The sequence below is a fragment of the Lygodium microphyllum genome, chromosome 1 (genome assembly GCF_053477565.2).
Source record: "Lygodium microphyllum isolate KBCC chromosome 1, Lygodium_microphyllum_v1.1.10, whole genome shotgun sequence".
NCBI classification, from domain to species: Eukaryota; Viridiplantae; Streptophyta; class Polypodiopsida; order Schizaeales; family Lygodiaceae; genus Lygodium; species Lygodium microphyllum.
The window spans coordinates 88,430,680-88,453,084 of NC_141135.1; the positions used below are offsets into that span (position 1 = coordinate 88,430,680).

The 22,405-nt window shown below is 47.0% G+C and overlaps 1 protein-coding gene across 2 annotated transcripts in view; it reads right to left on the minus strand.

Annotated features, from left to right (window-relative positions):
- Positions 1 to 22,405, minus strand: part of LOC148041375 (amino-terminal region of chorein) — a 91,817-nt gene that overhangs the window by 9,404 nt on the left and 60,008 nt on the right. The gene's annotated exons all lie outside the window — the stretch shown is intronic.

Consider the following 22,405-nt stretch of genomic DNA (forward strand, 5'->3'; position numbering starts at 1 on the left):
GCGGCATTCATCTATGTAATGGCTTGGCTTTTTACACTGGTGACATTTTCCTTTCTTTTTTCCTTTATCTAAATATTGGGCAGTCTTGCTAGATGGCTGTCCCATATCAGCCTTAGGTTGGTTTTTCACCTATTGCTTGCCTTTGCCCTTGCTTTTATACCTAGAAAGCATAGCTACATTACCTAATCCCATAGCCATGTTCTTTTGAGTTTGTCCCTCCTACAACAAGAGGCCAATTGTCTCTACGAATGTGAAGGGCTACTGTGCCCTCTCAAGGACAAATTGAGTGAAGTATGGAAACCGTGATAAGACTCTGGAAGAGAGTTAAGTGTGATGTTAACAATCTCTTCACTAGATATCACCTCATCAATATTCAACAATTGCTCTCTCAAATCTTGAATGTAGGTAAGGTGATCTGTCATGCCATCACCCTCATCCATGTGTGCATTTGCCAATTCTCTTCTCAAATAAGAGATTCAAACCTCATTTCTAGCTGCAAACATATTCTCAAGGATATCCCATCTACCTTTGAGGTCTCACAACACTGAATATGAGGGATTATTGCTCTCTTGACTGTTAGAGCAATTAAAGACAAGGCCTGTCCATTTTTGGAGTCCAATTTCTTTTGTTCTTTTATAAGAGGAACGTGGGCAGCAGCAGGGGCACCTTGTTATCTTCTAGCCCCTATTTGAGGCATTTGAGTAGCAAACCCTCTTGGTGTAGCTCAGTTACCAGTCGCAAAAGTTCCAAGGACCCTTAGCAACCAGTAGATTGCATACCATGAAACTCCACAAGGAGTGACTGGTGTCATCCAATTTGTCCTCTTGAGTAAGGACACCCAAAATGTTACCATGATCACTATGATCCTATTGAGCCATTGCTGCAATAAAATGCACAAACTGCAACTAAACACTTCCAAGCTGAAGTGCAAAATGTACTCACATGAGTATTGAAATTCCAACACGGGATTCATAATGCAATCACAAAACTGTCCCAAAACTGTCTCAAAGCAAAATCTACCTTAAATGCTTCATAAAGTGTGTCAATATTTGCTCAGAACAACAATACATTGCCGTACCTTGAAATGTGTGCCCAAAAAGTCAATTTCAGCAATTTAATGCTGTAAATTCCCAAATTTGCACAAATTTCCATGTCCAATCTCTATCAATCAGCAAATAAATGTTGTACCTACACCTGTTTGCTACCTTGGAATGCGTAAAACACAAAAGCCCCAAATTTCCTTGAAGAAATTTCAAAAAATCGAAGAAATTTTATACTTACAGCCTTAGAATTCCACTTGACGTGGACGTTTTGACCAGGGGTTAGCTTGCTTATAGGTTTTTGTTTGGCCGTCTAAGCTTGTTGCAAGTCATGCAATATTTGTTTATCCCTCTCATTAGAGATGGTGGAACCTTGTGTTGGATCAACTTCAAATTAGGCAAGCTTTGGGATCAGCTCAACCCTTGTGTTGGATCAACTTCAAATTAGGCAAGCTTTGGGATCAGCTCAACTCTTGATCCCATTCCTTTCTTTTTATGAGCTACCATGATTCAGTCCTTGTACATGTTTGAAGAATCCACTCCACAATCAAACTATCTTCTCTCTACTAGATTTGGACCTTTGCCCACTACATTACTCTCAAGATGAGACTATATTAGCTTTCTATAGCTAACTTTTGAAATATGAAGAAGCATATCAACAAAACCAAGGAGATATAGGATTTTCTTGCATCCCTTGACAAGAAAGTATTGTCTAAAGACATGGCTATGACACACTTGACACATATCTTCCATCTCCAAAATACTAAAGACAACATTGGCCATTGCTGCCAAACACATGCTGAAAATTACCACGAGCATAACATAGCATAAGACTCACCAAGAATCTCGAAAGCATTGCGAGAATATCATGCAATGCATCCATTACTCATGAACTCAACTTATCACAAATCAATATAAGATAAGCAATCTGTAATGATCAAAAACCAATGATCCAATGTTAATAATAATCGATGCTACACCAAGCATGAAGTGATGCAAATGTATAGTTCCAAAGCTGCAGATAATAAACTATACCATATGCATACCAAACAAGTAGAAATTACACAGTGCAACAGACAGAATCTGAGCAAGGAGTAGACAATACACGGCAAATATGAGAAAAACAAAAACTGCTTTAATTTCAAACGAATTGATACAAAGATGACTTTGTCCACTCGTGCGCTTCCATTGTGAAGCTTAGATGGCGTTCCAAACATATGATAGAGGTGAAGAGCTTAAGGGTAGTTGGAAGAACTCTGACTAGGTGAAAGATAGATTGACAATGGCTTTGATGAGGGGTCTATCTTTTATAGCCAAGAAGGTAGTCTACTTTATCTAACCCAACGCCTAGATCCACAAAGGCCACCTTTTTTACCATCCAATCACATAGACCTCACTTGATATATAAGTCAAGACCCAACCAACATTCGTGTTCACACATGGCTTCTCCTCATAATGGGGGCCTTACAACTTGGACCACATTGGATCATTGGTAGCACCTTACAAGGGTGGGGCATTGGGCATATCTAACACCCCCCTAGTGTCCACCCGCAGGTGAACTACATCCTCGGCCCAATGCCGAGTCTCTAAAGATAAACTCAAAGCAAATCCTTCATAAGAGCTTTGGTGAAGATATCTACTTCATTCTTCTCCGTTGGACAGTAGACAAGGTCTACTATCCCATCCTTAATCAAGTCACACACATAGTGATACTGGATCTTGATGTGTTTGGTACGTGTATGAAAAATTGGATTTTTGGCAAAGGCAATGCAACTTTGTTTGTCACATCCTAGCATTGTTGGATCTTCATCCTGTACTCCCAGATGCCATAGGATTCTCTTTAACCATACTGCTTCACATGTGGTAAAACAAGTTGCCTTGTACTCTGCTTCGGTAGAAGACAATGCCACAATTGGTTGCCTCTTTTACTGATCCAAGAGAATATTCATAAACTTAAAGAGAAACAATATCAAGAAACTGATTTCCTAGAATCATTGCCACCTATCCAATCTAAGTCACAATTCCCCACAAGAGCACTTCCACAACTATATGTGATACCATAGTCAAGAGTTCCCTTCAAGTATCTGAGCATCAACATCCCAGCTTTCCAATGACTTTGTTATGGTTGGTTTAAGAACCTGCTCAAAACACTAATAGCAAAACTGATATCTAGCCTGGTGTTGCATAAGTAGATAAGGCTACCAACCATCCTCCTGTACCTCCCAATGTCTACTAGTACTAATGTATCCCCAATGGATAACTTCACATTGACCTCCATAGGTGTAGCTATCTCCTTACACTCCATCATGTCAAACACTTTTAAGATCTCCCACGCATACTTCTTTCGAGAGATGAAGATTTTCCTAGGCTTTTGCCAAACTTCAATCCCCAAACAATAGTGCAACAAGCCCAAGTCTATCATTTGAAACTTAGAGCTCAAAGCCTTTCGAGTCTGATGAATCATATCTTCATAGTCACTTATAATAAGAAGGTTGTCCACATATAGAACAATCACTACAGACTTTTCACCATCCCTATAAACATACAAGTTAGCATCTGAGGCACATCTTTTGAAATTCAAGCCTTAAAAAAAATTATCTATCTGTTGGTACCATGTCCTAGGGTTTGTTTCAACCCATACATTGCCTTCTTTAGCTTACAAACTTTGTTCTCAGAATGGGAAGTCTGAAACCCCAATGGCTAAGCCACATACACCTCCTCCTTAAGGTCTCTATTCAAAAATGTTGATTTAATATCCATTTGGTAGACTTGCCACTTCATATGAGCGACCGCTGCAAGTACTATGCGAATAGTAGTCATTCTAACAGTTGGAGCAAATGATTCTTAAAAATCAAATTCTTCAACCTGTGAAAAACCCTGTGCAACTAATCTCACTTTGTACTTTTCTAAGCTTCCATCAGCCTTTTACTTTACCTTCTAGACCGACTTGGCACCAATGATCTTCCTTTTTTTTGGCCGATCCACTAGCTCCCAAGTACTCAACTTGCATAGCTACTCTCCATGCTAGATCAGCAAGTGCTTTTTATAAGTCTATTGCCTCCTTTACATCTCTCATAATCTCAACCATCAAGGCCATATTAGCTATATGAGCAGAAATCTTTTTTTGCTCCTCTATTCTCAAAGACCCCCTTGGTCCATCTACCTTTTCCTCAACAGTAATAGACATAGGATTACTACGATCATAGAGCTACTTCACCCATCGCAGCAATGGCTTTTCCGGTGGCATGATTGCAGATTTGTGAATCTTTTCCTCATCATCTGAAGATGATGTTTCCTCCTCCTGAAGGGTAGAGACAACTGTTGGGACATTTTCATTGTGGACTACTTTTTCATTAGATGATAAAGTGAAAGAACTTATATTCTCCTCCTCCATTGTATGTGGTTGCTCCTTAAACACCACATCACAACTCGCTATGATCTTCTTTGCCTCTTGGTCATACAATTTGTAAGCCTTTTGCTCATCACTATAACCCAAGAAGATATATTTTGTACTTTTTAGTTTTAACTTATTTCCCTTATCCTTTGGCACATGTACATAACATTCACATTCAAAAGTTCTAAAATGTGAGACAAATGGTTTCTTACCAAAATAGGCCTCATGATGAGTTTTGTAGATGCATTAGAAAACATTCTTGTCTGTATACTTTAGACCATTGCAATGTGACCATGCATGGTAATTTGCATACCACCAGCCATACCAAGATACATTTTAACATACATTGCATACATTACTAGTTGCATTTTTCCTCATGCAAGCATTACTAGCTGCATTTTTCCTCATGACCAGCATTATACAGAGCATTTGCATGGCCAGCATTAATACCATGAGTCCCAAACATAGTGGATTGCATATATGCATTGCCAAACTTGCCGCTTTGTGTCCCAACATCATGCCAATATTGTTATATATGGGATTATGCATATCACCACCCATATCCGGATACATTGGGCCTTGCACACCACGCATTGGCTGCTACATATGATAAGGAGTTGTGTCATGTATCCCCGTATACGGTCCCTAACCCACCATAGCATGGAAACTAGTGCCACCACCAAAGTAACATGACTGCCCCATAATTACATGCGTGTCCTGCTGTCCAAAAAACATTGGATTGGCACTTCCAAGTTGGCCTTGCACATGCATCAATTGCCCCAATAGCATCATTTGCTTATACTCACTACCCACGTTCGGAGCATCATGCTGCTGCATTGGCTCTTCTTTTAGTGCATCTTACTATGCCAAAGCTGCCTTTACTGCCCTCCTTTAAGGGGTTTAAAAAGCGCATGAACTAAGGATCATTTGCCAATTGCATTAACATTTCAGCCATTGTGCTCAACTAATCTTTAAACCGGTCATTAAATTCCTCTTTCTCTTGCTGATCGTCAGCTCCTAAAGGCCTAGAAGCACCCGCATTTCGGTCTAAACCAACATTATCAGCTTGTTGTTCATGCTGTGTGCCTTGTCCAAGATTAAGCATTGTCTTTTTTCCAACACTTAGTGAATTTTCAAATCAAGAGGCATCATCCCTGCTTGATCCCATCTCACTATCTGAAAACATTCTTCCTGTAATGCCCAGCTAAATACAATTTCAGCACTAGAGCAAAGCTTTTGACCTTCAATCAAGTGCCTCGGAACCATCAATTCAAGGAAATTGATGATATCTCGGTGGCGATGGAGCCATGAAACCAGCCTTCCTTCTCGGATAGGGTGGTAATTCCCTGATCAAGCATTTAATTACAACAATCAACAAATAAACATAAATTGAAAATACACACTTTATCACTTTAATCTTGGACATTGGACACCTTGTTGGCCCCAAAACTAACGCACCTTGCAATATTTCTTTATCTTATATTGCAAATGGAAGGGGTACAACTAAGATCGTCTAATCTCCTCCGCTATTCTAAGTACCTCTTGCTATCAAAAATAACCAGTAAGCCTCCAAACCAATTTGCCCCTTGGTTTGCTTGGGGATTGGCTTTCACCCTGCTTCTTGAAACACAAATTCAGCCCCAAATTATTGTTGGTGGTTGGCCTCTCGAATCTCCTTGAAATTTCTCAATTTAGAATTCAAGTCCCAAGCCCTCAATTCTGAGCACGCATCTTGAGGTGGATGTCAAACCCTAATATTTGTTGTAAATTAGGATTTACAACAAAGATTTTCCAGTATCTCCACTTTCGATGACTCAAATGGCTGGATTTTTCTGAGATAACTTGAGAAATGGTTAGGAAATGAGAGAGAATGGTGTAGAGAGAGAAATTTTAGAGTTTTATCCCGAGAAACACTAAAAATCTATTGCTTCCCTGCTCAAACAAACATGGAAGCTATCATCTACAACTTAGAACCACCAGAAAGACTGCTGTCCTGATCCCTAGTGGCTGCAAATCACATCAACAACCTCTCCTTGCTCTCTAACAGCCTCCTTCTTTCTCACAATGGCTGAAATAGTCTTCTACCAGCTCCTGAAAACGTTTTTTCCACTTACATGGGCAAGTTTTGCCAAGGAGCAATCTTCTAATCTCATTTTCCAGCATTAACTAACTTATTAAATTAATTTTTTAAATATTAATTTTGAAAATTAATTCAATAATTATTCTAGTGTCCAAAAAAATGATTCCACCAACCAATAATTAAATTGGCTAGGCCAATTTGTCTTTCAAGTATTCCTAAGCAATTATTAATCCTTAGATTGGCATTAATCAAGCCTAGTCTCTAATATCACCACTGACATTAGTGGCCAATAAATCACCTAGCATCTGTCAAGCATAATTGATATCTCAAGGACTTGGATGCACACTATGAAATAATTAACTTACACCTCACATGTACAAGTCACATTAGCACATTTGATTAACTTTTAATCAAGTGCTAAGCAAAGCAATAAAATTTCATGTCCTCATAACAGTTAGTGATAGATATTTCTTGCGTCGAGAAACACACTTCCTCAATGGTCACCATGAATTACTCCAACTCTGGTTCAGCTGTATTGGCTATCTTCTTTCCTTTAGTCTTCACGGTGCCATTCTTTTCATCTGCCTTCTCGACACAAAAATCTGCAATTACATATCCTTTCTTCTTGCAATAGAAGCACTCTCCTTGAAACTTTTTCTTACCACCCATCTTTTTGTCATTGTTGGTATAGGAAACATCTTTGCCTTTTGCATTGGCGAAGAATGCAACATCTCCATTGCTGCTACCTTCTTGAGCTTTAAGCTATAACTCCTCCATTAGTAGTGCACAAAATTCCTCAAACATCAGAGCCTAGGGTCTCACCTAATTGTTTAGGGCAGTTACCAATCCATCAAACTTTGGTGGACAAACCCAAGCTTGCCCCTCACTAGTCTTTTGTATCCTAGCGCCAACCATCTGGTCATACATATTCTTGATCCGAGTGATGAATGCTTCAGTTGTCTTTGCTTCAACTACTAGTTAATTCTCCAAGTTTGATATCCTTACTTGATTTCGCATTTCATACCGACTCCTCAATACGTTCCAAGCTTCTAATGCCCTAGTTGTATGCTGAATCAAGGTCAAAACACTGTCAAAATAGCTTGTAACTAAGTAATACAACACATCTGTGTTCTTTCATTTCCAAGCTCGTAGAAGATTTGCACTTCGAGAAATCATGATACTTGAATTTGATAGGTTGGGGATGGGTTGTGGTTTTGGGTTAGTCCCCAGCACTGTCTCCAAAAGCTCATAAAAATCAAGGGTGGTTGTAATTTTAAACTTTCACAAAGTGTAGTTTGTACCATTTAACTTGCATTTGTTGAAGGTTGGTGGACGAATCCTCAATGTTTGAATTGTCGGTATAATACCACCACCACCACTTGATGCGCCAACACCACTACCTAATACAACAGATGGCATTTCTTCTCTTCGTTGTTGAAGCCCTTGCCTCTTGTGTACTCTTCACTTCTCAAAGTCCCTTGGGCTCTAATACCATAAAGAAATTACACGGTGCAGTGGTGGATAGAATCTGAACAAGGAGTAGAGAATATACAAAAAATATAATAAGAACAGAAATTGCTTAAATTTCAAACGACTTGATATAAAGATGGCTCTATCCACCCGTGCGCTTCCACTATAAAGCTTAGATAACAATCTAGACCGATGATAGGCGAAGAGCTTAAGGATAGCTAAAAAAATTTTGACTAGGTGAAAGATAGATTGATGATAGTTGTGATGAGGAATCTTCCTTTATAGCCCAGAAAGGCGGTCTAGTCAGCTTGTCCACACATATTATAAACCTTTTCTACTCAGCAAGGGAATATTTCCTTTACCGTCAAGCTGGGGGTGCTGCCCCTCAGCTCCCATCAAGGGGGCCAACACCCCAACAAAGGGTTGCTTCTAACTTCCACATCCGCAACTCAATACATTTTGCCTCAAGTTGCTACCAACGTAACTACCTTTTTTGCCCATCCGGTCACATAGACCTCATCTGACATACAAGTCAAGACCCAACCAATATCCATGCTTACACATGGCTTCTCCTCATAATGAGGATCTTACAACTTAGAGCACCATAAATCATTGGTCAAACATACTATCAACTACTACAGTACCCTAAATGTATGATGGATATATCCAAGATCCACTACATCTAGAGCTGTCTCACTGATGAGCGGAGGTGCTAGCTCCCTTACGAGCGTGAAGAAATACTCTGGACCCCTACTCTACTAAAAGTGACTAAGTCCTATCCAAAGTCAGCTCTTACAGGAAAGTATCAAGGTAAAGCTGCAACAACTAAGGATGGTCTGCAAAGTCATCCTCCTCCATCCATTTAGCATCCATTGGTGACTAGTTCTGAAACTTCAACAAATACCATTTGGAAGCCTTATACCTAATCTTTCACTCAGTGTGTGCCAATATCTCCTCAACTACCAATATCTCATCCAACTCCTCAACCTCGCTCTAAATTTCAGCAAATAGATCCTTTGGCAAATCACCATGACAAGGCTTCAGTAAGCTCACATGAAAGGCATTGCATATCTTATAGTGTGGAGGCAATTTCAGCCTATAACATACATCATCGATCCTCTCCAATACTTTGAACAGCCCATAGTATCTCATACTCATCTTTGGGTACAATCTCTCTTTGCCCTTCATCTTTTTCAGCCTTGCCTTCTCAAAAAACAGCAATACATATTGCCCTCTGCAAACTACAAAGAATGTTTATGATAATCAATTGCACTTTTTTGCTTAACCTATGATCTTTGAAGTGTATCCATGATCTCAGCTCAGCACCATCGCGACGCTCGGTGCTATCCCCCCGCTCCGTCTGATCGCACCCCCCCCCGTTTGGTCCACGCCCTTCGCCTCCGCCTGTTCACGCCCGCCCCCCAATGGGGATCACGTCCCTTGCCCCGCCAGTTTGCACCCCCAAATCACGGCCCGCCGTTTTTTCTTTCGCCCCTTCGTTTCGGACATCTATCCCCGCATCTGGCCGCCCACGCGACTAGCCAGCTCGCCCGCTTGGCACCCCCCCGCCTGTCCAACTAGGCGTGACTGCCCCGCCCCCCCCTCCTCCCAGCTGTCATTCCCCTCCCCCCCTTCTATCCGCCCAGGTAAGACTTCCCCCCCTCCCCGCCCAGACATTTCGCTGCCCCCCTCCCCCAAGGCTACCTTCTACTCCAGTTCTCTCCCCTCTGGTGCGCTCCCCCCATCCCCAACCCCGGACCCATCCATGGTAGATCAAAAACAGCGGTTTCTCTCCCCCCCCCCCTCTCGCCATTGATCCCCCCCACCCTCCAGTTGCTCCTCTATCTGCAACAACTCCCCCCCCCTCAGGTAGCACCGCGACGTGATTGGTAGTTCTCTCAAAAGGGCCACGCAATGGAAACCTCTGGTCAGACGCCGACGCACTCTGCGAGTACCCCCCAGTTAAACACCTTACGCGTAGTCCTCTCTGAGAAGCAATTCTTAGCCGTCCGAGATAAGGAAATGGAGCTAATGGAAACAGCGATTTATGGTCAAGTAGTAGGACATTCCCCAGCCAAGGCCCAGCTTCATGTCTGGCTTTACTCCACGTTGCGCATCAGCACAGCGCAGATCGTGGAGGCGGCCCTATTGGGCAAAGGGATCTTCATGGTCCGGCTTAGCTTAGCGGATGCAGCTCGCGAGTTACTCACCAATGTACCATATGCGTCCACGAAAGGGGTCATATACATGGTCCCTTGGTACAGTGGCTTTACTGTGGAGACATTTGCACTCCACAATAGGTTTCTTCGGCACCCGGTCACCCTTCTTTTCCCTGATCCCCAATTGGTGGAAGACTTTGGATGACTCTTTGGCACTGTCCTTCTCGCGTCTTTCGCGGATGCAGTGACAGCAACAGGAGTCCCAAAGGTACGGGTGGCAGTGAAAGAGGTCAAGAATATCCCACAGTTCCTAGAGATTGAGACAGGCGGACATTCCTTTAGACAGCAGGTCATTGTGACTGGGCAACCAAGGCAGTGCCTGCGCTGCCACGATTATGGGCACCAGGCAGCAGTCTGTACGTGTTTCGGTGCCAAGGCGGCTCCGCCAACAAGCCCGCAGGTGGACGCCGATGGCTTTACCCGGGTCCAGAGACGGCAGAGAGGGAGACGGCAGGGGGGGCGTAGCCAGCTCATCAAACCCAACCTCATCCAGCAAGGTGCAGGCGGACGTGCGACGCCCCCTCAACAGAGCACTCCACAGTCCCCCCCGTCCGTCCCACCCGGCAGGACCGCAGCCCCCCACATCCTCCACCCGCGCCACAAACCGCCCCGCCTGAGTCCCCACAGTCCCCTCACCCACCCCCCACATCCCATGCCCCCCCCACTGACCTAGGCCCACACCCCCCCCTCTCCAAGGCCACCACCCCCCCACACACACTCGCCATGCATCTCCGTCCATCCCTCAATCCTCTTCCCCCCCACCACCCCCCCTGATCCGCACCCGGCTCAGGTGACCCCCCCCCCAGACCCACCGCGCCTCCTCCCACAGGGGGTGATGAGCCACACACACCTACCTCCTCCACTCACCAATAATCTTCCCCCTCCCACACAACCACCAGCTCATCCATCCTTGCCACTTGCCATACTTTCCCGAGACATGCACAGTTGTTGCCATAGGAGTTCTTCCGCAATGGCCCATGGTCCTACTTGAGAGTTGCGGAGCACGGAGAGTTTCCACTACCTCTAGATGTGGGGATCTTCGTGGTTCGTAAGTCAAGTACTAGCACCACCGGATGGACCAAATTACGCCTTTTTTCTTCACGCCTCTTACTCAAGGGAATGGACGACTACACAGATTGAGGAGGAGTTGAAGAGTCAGGTGGCGGATCACATCTCCCAGTGGATGGGAGATGAAGGATTAGCACTATTTGCACAACAGTGGCCTGGTTGCATGATGGACATTAACTGGTGGGCTGGTACTGAGGTCCCACACTTGAGCATCATCTTTAGAGCCCCCCACAGTGGAGAGCTCCGAGGGACGTGATTGAGTAGCCCCCGGCACAGGCGGCCCGTTTCCACCAGTGTACAGAGTCAGGCTTCTCAACGTGGCTGATAGATGCACTGATAGTGCCACCTGGTGCATCTATCACCCCTATGGTCCGCCGAGGGCCACCATGGGGGACTAGAGTTCACCGTCCAAACCGGCGGCAAAGCGCACTTGCATGCCACAGTCTCTCCTCCTCATCAGCAGCATCCACACCGAACAGATGCCTATTCGGTCAATCACAGGTTTCTTCAGGCCTCTCACTCAAGGGAATGGACGACTACAAAGATTGAGGAGGAGTTGAAGAGTCAGGTGGCGGATCACATCTCCCAGTGGATGGGAGATGAAGGATTAGCACTATTTGCACAACAGTGGCCTGGTTGCATGATGGACATTAACTGGTGGGCTGGTACTGAGGTCCCACACTTGAGCATCATCTTTAGAGCCCCCCCACAGTGGAGAGCTCCGAGAGACGTGATTGAGTAGCCCCCGGCACAGGCGGCCCGTTTCCACCAATGTACAGAGTCACGCTTCTCAACGTGGCTGATAGATGCACTGATAGTGCCACCTGGTGCATCTACCACCCCTATGGTCCGCCGAGGGCCACCATGGGGGACTAGAGTTCACCGTCCAAACCGGCGGCAAAGCGCACTTGCATGCCTCACAGTCTCTCCTCCTCATCAGCAGCATCCACACCGAACAGATGCCTATTCGGTCAATCACAGGTTTCCCCATGAGCTTACACCTTGCATCTTGGAATGTGAATAGTCTCCACTATAGTGGGGCACGTGGTTCCAAGAAGTTGATTGTTCAGCAGGAGCTACAGCCTGCCCTTGCTAGACGGATTGACATCTTGCTTCTGCAAGAGCACAAGCTCACCCCCACTCAGGCCCAGCGGGTTGAGAAGGTATTTCCGGGCAGCTCACACACATACTGGGAGCACGCCATAGGTGCCCACGGCAGAAGTGGAGGCGTATGCACCTCTATTGACCCGAGTCTCACCGCCTATGTACAAGATCACGGGACGATAGTGGCAAGAAGGGCTCTATGGATCAGACTGGATATTGGGGACTCGTGCATTGGAGTCCTCAATGTCTATGCCCCTACGGAGGTTAGGGCACGCAGCATGTTCTAGGTGGAGATCGCAAATGGACTCCCATAGGTGGACTCCTGGATCGTTGGAGGAGATTTCAAACAACCTAGAGGCTTTGGAGGACCAGCAGGGTAGAGGTAGAAACTACCACGGCATGGCTGGGGAAGAGCAGGAGGCATGGGAGGTCTTTTTGCTTGCAGTCTGAGCACGTGATGTATGGAGAGATCCTGCCTTCCACAGGAGGAAGAGGTCATTGGACTTCTCTTGGGGAAACCGGCGGCTAGGTGGAGTCCTGCTAGAGTAGCTGGATAGGTTTTATGTGGGAGAGTGGGGTGGCTCTCGTGGAGGCCAGATTGAGTAGTTGGCACGCACCACATTGTCCGATCATTGCCCGGTTCTCTTGACACTTGACCCCCCAGCATCCGCCCTAGACACACGATCCTGTCGGATCCCTAACTCAATCTATAGGAGGGAGGAGGTGACGAGACAGATAGAGCAGATTTGGACCAGAGAGTGGGACGGGAGGGACCGGATAGCAGAGGAGGTTGCAAAGATCCTAGCCGAGTCGAGCAGAATCTGCCAAGAGGCAGCCATACAGACCAGGCAACAGTGCTTGGAGAAGGAGAGAGCACTTTGGCGGGACCTTGCAGCCACGCAGAGATTATTGCAGGAGGCACTAGAAGATCCCACCCTCCATGCGCAGGAGGTGCGTGCGCGAGCAGCCATTGCTGGCCTAGAAGACAGGCACTCGCAGTTCTCATTCGGAACCTCAACAGCCTTCTGGGCACAGAAGGGGGACACAACGTGTAGGGAGTTCTTCCGGGTGCACCAGCCCCGCATCGCAGGAGAGCAGATACGCAGCCTTCGGGATCAGTATGGGAGGACCCGTTCTAGCCCAGACGAGGTGATGGAGATTGCCACCGACTACTACATGCGCCTTTTCCAACAGGAGACAGTTTCAGCTAGAAAGCAGAGATGTAGGCAACACGTATGGGATCACATTCCGTCCCTTGTCACAGAGGAGATGGGACACTCCCTCCTAGCCCCCTTCACAGAGAAGGAATTAGAGGAGGCTTTCCATACACAGGATGGGCAGAAATGCCCGAGGGAGGATGGTCTCTCTAAGGCCTTCTCCATTACCTACTGGGAAGTGGTAAAGAACCCCCTACTGAGGGTCTTCTAGGAGATTTTCACTTCAGGACAGATGCCTGGGAGTCTCTCGGCAGGCCTCGTCAGTCTTCTCTCCAAAGGGGGAGACCACTTGGAGCTCTCCCAGTGGAGGTCGATCACCTTATTGCCAGTTGCCTATAAGGCACTGGCAAAGATGATTGGTAGGCGACTACGCCCCGCGCTTCCAGATATCATCCATGACACACAGACACGCTTTGTCCAAGATAGGAGCATCCTTGACAATGTAATTACCTTCTTTGAGGCGACAAAGTGGGCTCACCACAGTGGGCAGCGACTGGCCGTACTACTCTTGGATTTCGAGAAAGCTTATGACAGGGTGGACTCCGATTTCTTAGAGGGCACCATGGTAAGGTTGGGATTCCCCCAGGCTTGGATTCCTGGGGTCTTCGCCCTGTACAGATCAGCCACCAGCAGGGTGCTCATAGGCGGAAGGCGAGGGGAGAAGTTTCGACTGGAGAGATCGGTTTGACAGGGCTGCCCCCTGGCCCCATACCTGTTTCTACTCTTCGCAAAGGAGATGTCTCACTTCCTCAGGTCACGTGTGAGTGGATTATGCGGCCTCCGACTTCCAGTGAGAGAGAAGACTGAGTTGCTAGACTCAGAGTACGCAGATGATACAGCCCTCTACATAGAGGACGATGAGTTGATGCTAGAGAGAGTGAGGCTGGTTCTTGACGTGTTCTGCTCTGCAGCGGGAGCGAAAATCAATTGGCAAAAGTCTGTTGGTTTTCTCACACACCCGGACTCCAGCAAGGAGTGGGGCATCCACCTGGGATTCAAATGGGTGAGCAAAGGGCAGACCGTCCGGTACCTAGGGTTCCAAGTGGGACTCGACATCACTCCTGCCCAACAGTTTCTTCCTGTCCTGGATTCTATTCGGAGGAAACTGACCTACTGGACCACGGTTCGCCTCTCACTAGCCAAACGAGCCCTGGTGGTTAACCAGGTTCTCCTAGCGACGGCCTGGTACATCGCTTCGTGTTGGTGCTTTTCCTCATCGTGTGTAGTGCAGCTTCGCTGCCTAGTGCGGAACTTCCTTTGGTCACGGTCTGATGGTTCCACGGATTCCAGGGCCAAGGTGGCATGGGCGACCATCATACGACATAGGTCAGAGGGAGGGCTTGGGATCATCGACCCAGAGTATCAGAGTATGGCTCTCTTGGGCAAGCTAGTTGTCCGCGGTCTCACACCAGGCGGGCACACCTAGAAGGTCCTATTGCAAGAGGGCCTTTAGGATTGTAGACCGAGGCTTAGCGGGGAGTGGAGGCTGTCCCTAAGATGAATCGATGAATCTTCACGTCTGCCCAGATCACCTTTTCTTCGCAGCTTACTCCGCGTGCGATAGGGCCTCGGAAAGGCCCTAATCCAGAGGCCCCCAGACTACCAGGAGGAAATAGACCGTCAGCCGATGATCTGGAACCCCCAGGTCAAAGATCGAGAAGGAGCACAGATAGGTGAACGCCCCACATCCAATGGGCTGGGTGGGAGGCCAGCCCGGCCTGTACTATCAAGACATGGCGGGAGATGTACAGGATGGCGAACGAGGAGGTGTTGCAACGAGTATCAGGCTGCCAGAGAGGAGTGGAGGTGAGGAGAAGGGAGATAGACACAGCAATACCTCCGGAGTGGCTTGCTCCCCCGATACGTGAGCCGATAGAGCCTGGGGAATTATGGGCAGCTAGGTTTTCGCCAGCAGGCATCCCCCTTCAGGTGGCAGGTAGAGTGGGTGGCGCCCCACAAGTGACTTTCTTCATCATTCAGGAGGGGAGACGTCTTGCCCTTGACAGAGGGCAGCAGGATGAGGGGATTACCGCCCTTTCGTGGAGGAGGATTCGGGTGGTGGGCCTGCAAGGGAAGACATGGCGACTGGACTCCTATGTTTTTTGGAAGGAGCTCAGGAAGTGGCGCCCTTGGATCTAGGAGGACAGACCACTTGATGAGCTGGAGTGGGATCCAGGAGAGTGGCTATGGCCGGCCTCTACGATCACCAAGAAGCCACCCAGGTTCCTAGAGTACACTGCCAGGAAAGGCAGACATGTACTGATGTAGGAGATAGACTGGGCGCCGTCACGTATCAGACACTGGGCGGAGCACAGCATCATGGAACCCTTCCGACGGACCTTCTGAAGCCACCTATGGGATAGCTAGAGACCGAGGAAGGTGTCGTACTTCTTATGGCTGGTGGCACATGGAGGCTTGGCGGTGGGAAGTTGGCTTGCCCAGATGCAGGTGGGATATTGTAAGCGAAGAATGAGCATGCCGCATTCTTCACCGTATAGCACCCAACCTTGGATATATCTCATGGGAAGTTTTTTGTTGGCAGGTAGTCAGCCAGGGCCGTCACCTTTTGTATGAGGCCAAGATACAGGACACGATATTCATTATTGAGGCAGGGTCGTGCCGAGTGGTCTGTTTGGAGACTCTACCCATCCGCGAGGTATTGGAGCCCACAGCAGAGCGCTCGGAGATATGGGGGATCATAGGTAGTCTTACTGGATGGCATATCTGGAAGGCGCGGTGTCAGGAGGCCTTCGGCGGAGAGAGACTTGGTGGGCTCAGCACAGTGGGCAGAGACTGGCCGTACTACTCTTGGACTTCGAGAAAGCTTATGACAGGGTGGACTGGGATTTCCTAGAGGGTACCATGGTGAGGTTGGGTTTCCCCCAGGTCTGGATTCGCGGGGTCTCCGTACTTTACAGATCGGCCACCAACAGGGTTCTCATAGGTAGAAGGCGAGGGGAGGAGTTTCGGCTGGAGAGATCGGTCCAACAGGGCTGCTCCCTAACCCCATACCTATTTCTACTCTTTGCAAAGGCAATGACTCACTTCCTTAGGTCATGTGTGAGCGGATTACGCGGCCTCTAACTTCCAGTGAGAGAGAAGTCTAAGTTGTTAGACTCAGAGTATGCAGATGACACTGCACTCTACATTGAGGACAATGAGTTGATGCTGGAGAGAGTGAGGCTGGCTCTTGACGTGTTCTGTTCTGCAACCAGAGCGAAAATCAACTGGTGAAGGTCAGTTGGTTTCCTCACAAATCCGGACTCCAGCACGGAGTGGGGCGTCCACCTAGGATTTAGATGGGTAAGCAGAGGGCAGACCGTCCGGTACCTAGGGTTCCAGGTGGGACTTGACATCACTCCTGCCCAACAGTTTCTCCCTGTCCTTGATTCTATTCGAAGGAAGCTGACCTTCTAGAGCACGGCTCGCTTCTCACTAGCCGGCCGAGCCTTGGTGGTCAACCAGGTCCTCCTAGAGACAGCTTGGTACATCGCCTCATGTTGGTGCTTCTCCTCATCATGCGTAGTGCAGCTTCGCCGCCCAGTGCGGAATCTCCTTTGGTCAGGGTCAGACGGCTCCAGGTACTCCGGAGCCAAGGTAATGTAGGCGACCATCATACGGCATCGATCAGAGGGAGGGCTTGGGATCATAGACCCAGAATATCAAAGTATGGCCCTCTTGGGCAAGCTAGTTGTCCGCGGTCTCACACCAGGCGGGCAGACCTGGAAAGTCTTATTGCGGAAGGGTCTTCAGGATTGTAGACTGAGACTTGGTGGGGAGTGGAGGCCGTCCCTGAGATGGATCTTCACATCAGCCCAAATCACCCCCCCCCAAATCACCTTTTCTACGCAGCTTACTCCGCATGTAGCAAGGCCTCCGTAAGGCCCTAATCCAGAGCCCCCCAGGTTGCCAAGAGGAGATAGATCGTCAGCTGGTGATCTGAAACCCCCAGGTCAAAGATCGGGAAGGGGTACAGATTAGCGAGCGCCCCCACATCCAATGGGCTGGTTGGAAGGCCGGCCCAGCCCGTACCGTATCATCAGGACTTGGCGGGAGGTATACAGGATGGCGGGCAAGGAGGTGCTGCAGCGCGTATCAGTCTGCCAAAGAGGAGTGGAGTTGAGGAGAAGGGAGATAGACGCAGCGATACCGCTGGAGTGGCTTGCTCCCCCAATACGAGAGCCGATTGAGCTCGGGGAGGTATGGCCGCTAGGTTTTCACCAACATGCATCCCCCTACAAGTGGCAGGTAGGGTGGGCAGCGCCCCGCAGGGGATTTTCTTCACCGTTCAGGAGGAGGGGCGTCTGGTGTCACGAGGATGTGAAAATTTGATGCTTTGCTTATATTTGATTGACATTTGATTAAAGGATTAATCAAATGTACAATTAAAAGATGCACATGTGTTGCACATGTTGGCATGGATTAAGGGCTGAATTAATTTTCAGAATTAATTAATTCTGAAAATTAATTAAATGGCTGGAAATCGCTGAAAATGGATTAAGAAAGCTGCCACTTGGCAAAACTTTCCCATGCAAGTGGGGGAAAGGCTAAATAGGGCTGAAGGGAGAGGGAAATCTCGTTTTTTCATTTTGGAGCTGTTGGGAAGAGGTATTGGACTGTTGCTGCCAGCTTTTGGGGCCATTTCCCAACCATTGGAGACCATTTTGGTGATGGAGATTGCATATTCTTGACCTTGGGAAGCTGGCACTTGCTGCTGATGCACTTTCTCCTGAAGATCACAGTCTCTGATGCTCCTATTGTTGTTGGTGCATCCGTTTGGGGCTGGTACAGCAGGGCAGCAGCTGATTTTGATTAGTTCTTCACGACAAATCTCAGAATTTTCTCTCTCTATAGCATTCTCTCATCTCCTTCAGCCTATGCTCAGCCATTCTCAGCAATTCTCAGCCATTCGGAGGAGATCTCAGCCATTTTTGGTGGGCTGATCTGTAATTTCTGCAGTAAACTCTAATTTACAGCAGAAATTAGGATTTAGCAGCCACCTTGGGATCTGTGCCAGAGATTGAAGGCTCAAGGGACTGAAATCAGCAGCTGATAATTGAAGATTATCAAGGGATTTCAGGAGCCAGCCCATCCCGAATTGATTTGGGGCAGCATTTGGCCAGCCAAGGGTGAGAAGAAGTCCTGGGTGAATCAAGGGGAAAATGAGCCAAAAGGCTTTCTGGTCATTTATGACAGCAAGAGCAATTGGTTAGCAAGAGGAGATTGAAGAATCTCGAGTTGTACTCCTTCCAATTGAATGAAAGCTAAAGAAATACTACAAGGGGCGCCAATTTTGGGGCCAACAGGGTGTCTACTGTCCAAGAATGTTATGGTAAAGTGTGTATTTCATTTTATGTGCATTTATTTATTGTTGTAATTAACTCTTAAATCAGGTTATCACCACCCATTCCAAGAAGGCTGGTTTCATCTGGCCCTTGACAGAGAGCAGCAGGATGAGGGGATAGCTATTCTTTCGTGGAGGAGGATTCGAGTGGTGGGCCTTCAAGGGAAGACATGGCGACTAGACCCCTATGTTTTCTGGAGGGAGCTCAGGGAGTGGCGCCTTTGGATCTGGGAGGGCAGACCACTTGATGAGCTGGAGTGGAATCCAGGAGAGTAGCTATGGCCAGCCACTGCGGTAGCCAAGAAGTCAGCGAGGTTCCTAGAGTACACTGCCAGGATTGGCAGACATGTACTGATGCAAGAGGATATGGATTTGGCACCGTCACGTCCAGGCACTGGGTGGAGCACAGCATCACGGAGCCTTTCCGACGGACTTTCTGGCGCTACCTATGGGATAGCTGGAGGCCGAGAAGGGTATCGTATTTTTTATGGCTGGTGGCACATGGAGGCTTGGCGGTGGAAAGTTGGCTTGCCTAAATGCAAAAGGAGGGAGGTTGTAAGCGCTGCACACATCAGCCTCTGGGAACCCCAAACCACTGCCTTTGGTCATGTGAGGAGGCGCAGCTCATATGGAGAGAAGCATGCCGTATCCTTTGCCGTATAGCACCCAGCCTTGGATGTATCTCATGGGGAGCTTTCTGCTGGCAGGGAGTCAACCAAGGCCATCACCTTCTATATGAGGCCGGGATGCAAGTCACAATATTCATTATCGAGGCAAGGTTGTGTGCAGTGGTCGGTTTGGAGGCTCTACCCATCCGCGAGGTACTGAAGCCCACAACAGACCGCTCTGAGGTATGGGAGATCATAGGGAGTCTTACTGGATGGCATATCTGGAAGGCGCGGCGTTAGGAGGCTTTTGGCGGAGAGAGAATTTTTGTACAGGCGACCTTAGCAGAGCTCTGGACCTCCATCATCCACTTCCTACACGGCCGATGGGATCAGGTGCAGGGCAAGTCCAGGGCTCGTCAAGAGCTCCATTGTCAGTTCATGCGCACTTGGGGCGGTCAGGACCTGTTCTTCGTGATGCAGACAGGCAGCCCTAGATGGCGTACACCCCCCCTCCATGGCTTCTTGCTCCTATCCCCCCAAACTACCTTGAGAGGCTTGTATACACGATGTAATTGTGACTTTGCATCAGCTCCAGCTAGTCTATTGAGCATGAGCACTCCGTTGTAATCAGTTTTTTTTAGCAAACATTTTACTTGCAAAAATATATTTATTTATTTATTTATTTATTTATTTATTTTATTTTTTTTCTTCTTCTTCTTCTTCTTTCAGCATTTCATTAATTATTGCTTGCTGTAATTAAGTTATAATTAGGTTAACCACCCCTCCATGGAAGGAAGGCTGGTTATATGGTTCCATTCTCGGATAGTATCCTTTGAATTGGTGGCCTAAGGCACTTGATTGCAAGTAAGAAGCTTTGCATTTTTGCTGAAATTGTGCTCAGCTGCTGATTACAGCAAGTATGTCTTCACACACTGATACGGGATCAAGTGCCAATGATGCATCTCAGTTTGGCCATTCATGTGGTGAAGGGGAAAATGCAATGCATGATCTTAGCTAGGGTTCTTAGCATGGACAGTAAGATGAAAATGTGGGAAATACCAAAAAATATAGGGACTTCCATGCCTCAAAATGTTGACTAGCAAGAGGCTGAAGAATTTGATAATAGATTCAAAGATCGGATGAGGATAGTAGCAAATCTCTTTGCTGAATTGGCAAAGGATCCTCAGTTTACTTGATTCTTGAATGCTCTAAAGAAGAACAACAAAGGCAAAGAGAAGACGACACCTTCTAGAGTTTCAAGATAGCCAAAAGAATAGAAGGTAATGCCTAAGCCTCCATTGGAAGAGCCCAAAGTTGCTTATGAGTACAAACTGTTGGTACCTACAGGACAACAAGTGCAAATGCCTTGCCAACTTTGTAGTGCCAATCCATGGGAATATGGACAGCAAGGTATTCATGCAAATGCAAACATGGGACAGCAAGGATACTTTGATGGTGGCACCTATTTCCATGCAATGGTTGGTCAAGGACCATGTACAGGAATGTATGGCACAAATCCCTATGGTATGTAGCAGCCAATACATGATTCTGAACACCCAATGTGTCTGGATATGTGAGGTGGAATGCACAATCCAATGTATGGCAGCATAGGCATGAAGCTTGGAGCACAAAGTGGGCCATATGGAAATGTATGTGCACCCCTTGGGGCTATTGGAGCACAAGGATTTAGTGCTGGTCATGTAAATGCATCTGACAAGGCTGGTTATTATGGAAATGAAACAAATGCACCCTTTTTGCAGCAGCCTATTTATTACAATTTGAGTCCCATAAGTCCGGCAAAGGACTATGATGAGGGTGGCAAAAATGTGAAGTTTGAACTTTTCAGTGGTGCACAAGATAGGCTGAAAGCTCTCACTTCCATACAACAATTTGATGCTGATGATTGAGAGTCATGCTTCTCCTTACGACGGGCATAGAAGTATTGATGCCACAGTTAAGGGAGTCAAGCACTTCTTTTATTGGCCAGCTTTGAGGCATGATATTGAGCAGTTTGTTAGAACATGCACTGTGTGCCAAAAAGTGAAGTATGATAGGCAAAAGATGCCAGGTTTATTGCAGCCCTTTTCTATTCTAGATAAGCCCTGACAGAGCATTGCTATGGATTTTATCTTCGAGCTTCCTTGTACATTTACAGGGAATGATGGGATTTTTGGACTATAATTTGTAGGTTCAAGAAGTAGGCCCGTTTTATTTCTAAAGATGATCATATGGTACGTCTTTTATGCAACATGTGTTTAAGTGCCATGGCATGCCAGAGTTGATCATCAATGATCGAGACCCATGGATGACCAATTTGTTTTGAAAGGGGCTATTTGAGAACATGGGTGCTATGCGGAAATTCTCTTCATCCTTCCATCCACAAACTGATGGTCAGTTTGAGGAGGCTAACTCCACCAATTTGGATTTGAAGTGATATATATTAGATCACAAAGTGCAATGGGAATAGTATCTACCATTGGTTGAGATTGTGTATAATAATACGGTGCATAGTTCCACATGTAAAGGCTCCTTTTGAGATGGTAGAGGGTGGTGAGAATGTACCCTCTATTTTGCACACAAAGGATAAAATCTTTGAGATTGATCGCTATGTGGAGATCATGGATTTTTTTTGCAAGTAAAATGTGGCTGATTATATTACTCAAAAAACTGATTATAACAGAGTGCTCATGCTCGACAGACTAGCTAGAGCTGATGCAAAGTCACTAATACATCATGTATACATGTCTCTCAAGGCGGTCTGGGGGGGATGGGGGCAAGAAGCCATGGGGGGGTGGGGGGCGTATATCGCCAACTGGGGCTGCCTACCTGCATCACGAAGAATAGACCCTGGTTGCCCCAAG